The sequence below is a fragment of the Monodon monoceros genome, unplaced genomic scaffold, assembly GCF_005190385.1.
Source record: "Monodon monoceros isolate NGI ecotype Baffin Bay Population unplaced genomic scaffold, NGI_Narwhal_1 Super_Scaffold_18, whole genome shotgun sequence".
Taxonomy (NCBI): domain Eukaryota; kingdom Metazoa; phylum Chordata; class Mammalia; order Artiodactyla; family Monodontidae; genus Monodon; species Monodon monoceros.
In genome coordinates, this window is record NW_021703774.1 from 63,549,580 (window position 1) to 63,552,924 (window position 3,345).

Here is a 3,345-nt window from a genome sequence, read left to right on the forward strand (position 1 = left end):
ACAAAGGTTGCAATACGACCAAAGATTGTGTAGTATTTACTACCACCGTGCTGCCTTAACCATGCCTCCTTGAACTTCTTCATAACTTGTGAAGAAAAGCAGTTTTCAGAAAGGTCACGTGGTGTGCGCCTAGTATTAAAATTGAGCTTGACGATGTAAAAGATCACATTGTGAAGAAGACAGCTTACTTCAGAGTGAAGATGCTGCTGCTGAAAAAACACAAGTTTGATACTTAAAAATTAAATAACGAAAGTCCTCCGACTTCAGAGCTAAAGAAGGTGAAGCATTACTGCATTACCAGTTGTGGACTCTCTTGAGTGTCACTAGGTCTTGACTGTCTCATTTTTATTTATCAGAATATTTCTACTGATGGAGCACTTCAGCTGGAGGAGAGAAACTCTGTATCTTTTCTTTTTTTGCCTGATTGAAGTGTCTGGAAAACAGCATCTCCTTTGTTCTGCTAGGCTGTGATGGGATTACTTTACTCAGTTTGGGCATTTCCTTTCCCATATAAAATGAGCTCAGTGAACTGTACCCATTAACTAGAGTCTGGTGAATTATGTTAACAATTATGACATCTGCAATGCTTTATAAAGTAACTATCTTAATGAAATCACTATTGTGAAGACTTACAAAGAACACTTTGAAACAAAAAGTTTAAAATATATATGTTTGATTTTTTTTGCTGAAAACTAGACACGTGGTAATGAAACCAAAGGGATTTGTGGTTTTGAATATCATATGAGCCATCTACCACTCGTGAAGTTCTTTAAGTGTAGGTAGCCAAATAAAGTCGATTCCCTCATGCCAATCTTCACATGGTGTCACATAAAAACAACAACAATGATGATAATAATAATAATAAAAGGACCTTGAAAAGCAATGGTTTTAAGATTCTTAAAGAAGCCCCAAAGGGACAATTCCACTGTGTGCTTCTCGACCAGCATCCTGAAGATTCTCTTCATTCATTTTTCTCTTCTTTGCATCCAGCAGGGCTGTTATCTAGGGCAACTTATTCTGCTACTGCTACCCACCCTCTAATTTTTCTCTTAAATTTCCCCCCAAACTTCCTTGCACTATTCCAGCCCTCCCTTACTAATTCTATTTTCTTCCCTCTTTTTTTTCTCTAATTTAGTGTTTTATGAGGTAGAGAATTTTAACCTCCAGGCTTTTAAAGATTCTTCCTTTGACCCACTGCCCCGATCAGCACAATAGATCTTAGACTGTAAATATAAGTTAATATGGACTCTGTTATAAAAGGCTGTGAATACAAAAGCAGCCCGCACGTTATCCACATCACCAGCTGGATACTGATTTTTCATTTGAGTTCTTCAGTAAGTAGTTTATTTTCTACTCTAAGCACTCAGTTCCTCCTCTTCCTCTGTCTCCTGACAATTCTCAAGGGTCTCGGTTGGTTTTGTGTCTTCGTTTCATATCTTTCTTTTACAGACATGAGGCAGCCTAGTAACTGATAAGTTGTGCCTTTGCATCAGCTGTTAGTTGTCCAAATAGCGGACCTGGAAGTATCAAATGCACTCTGTATCCTTGTCATGACAATTCCATTGATTAGTAGACAACTTAAGAGGAAAACTGGAGCACAAGTGAGGATAAAGAATTGTATGTGTTCCCAATGAAAAGAACACAATTGATGCACAATTGCCCTGAGGTTTATGGATATTTTCCCTGTGGGCTCCAACATCCTCTCCAAATTGGCCTCCAATCCTCATTCCATAGAGCAGTGAGATGCAGACGGTTCCCTTCTGCTCACAACAATGGAATGTTAGTGGCGGAGCAGAAGAAGAGTGGAGTGAGGTATCTTTGCCCAGAAGTTTGGGGTGTTTTATTAATTCCCACACCAGAGCAGGGGGATTTTGGAGGCAGATGAAGGGAAGGAAGGATGAGTTGGAAAGGAGGGGATGTGGGTGTGAGAAGATCATTACTGTAGGGACAGCCACCCAGTCTCCCAGGAGCAAAGAAGAGGAGGGCAGAGCCCAGGTCCCATAGGACAGCCCATTGCCTGAGACAAGGTCTGCTGTCTTCTCCAGCTGGTGGCCTAACCACACTCTTTGCTGGGGCGGTGCCGGGAATTATGAAATGGGACCTAAGGTCTCTGCTGGGAAAACCTAACCTAGCTCTAGCTAGAAAGAGCTGATGCAATCACCTTCTCAGTTTATAGGTCTTGTTTTTCTTCCCGCTACGTTATAGATAGACATGTGTCTCCCTGTGCTCTATGTGGTACCCCTCACCCCACACAGAGCTGCCTTTTCTCACCCCCCACCCCCCGCCACATCCATTTAGCAACAACTTAAGCATCTGGGACCTGCAGGGACAGTGGTAGTAGGAGGGTCAGACTGGTTCATTCACACAGAATTTTGAAAGACCTCTGAGATGAAAACTGGAAATAGAAGCCAAGGGAAAGTACATGGCATATGATCTCTGAACTTTTAATCCAAGAGCTCTAAATTCAAAACACATTTCCCGCACTTATGAGTCCCCAATTTAACTATTCTGAAATGTGCTTTCTCATGTATAAAATAAAGAAAATAATGTGCTCCAAGCAAGACCTATTAGCCCCCTCACTCCTTTTCCCCTCTTACCTCTGGTAGCAAGGTATATCCTCAGAGTTAGTAATATCAGCAGAAGAAAGTTTTGTTCTTGGCTTTTGGTTTTACAACTACTCCATGCTGAGGACTTGCAAGTCCCAGGCTCAATCCTACAGAGGACAGAAGAATCTAAAGGTTTAAACTCGCTATTGTCACCCTTCTGGTTGATATGAGACACGATGGCGCCATAGTTCTGACCACAAGGCACTCAGCCAGAATGAGGCTGCAACCTGGTAGGGGTGGGAAAGGAGGGTGATCAAAATCTGAAGAGGATTTTGGGGTAGGGAAAAAGAGGGAAGGAAAACCGAGAGGAAAGCAATGAATGTTTTTTTTGTTTTTTTGTTTTCCTTGGCTGCGTTGGGTCTTCATTGCTGCATGTGGGCTTTCTCTAGTTGTGGCGAGCAGGGGCTACTCTTCGTTGCAGTGTGCAGGCCTCTCATTGCAGTGGCTTCTCTTGTTTCAGAGCACAGGCTCTAGGCTCGCGGGCTTCAGTAGTAGTGGCACGTGGGCTCAATAGTTATGGTTCATGGGCTCTAGCGTGCAGGCTCAGTAGTTGTGGCGCACGGGCTTCGTTGCTCCACAGCATGTGGGATCTTCCTGGTCCAGGGATCAAACCCCTGTCTTCTGCATTGGCAGGCAGATTCTTAACCACTGAGCTACCAAGGAAGTCCCAGAAATGAACGTTGTAAGGCAAATGGAGGGGCTTCTAATATCTGTCACATATTTTTCCAAGAGGAAAAAT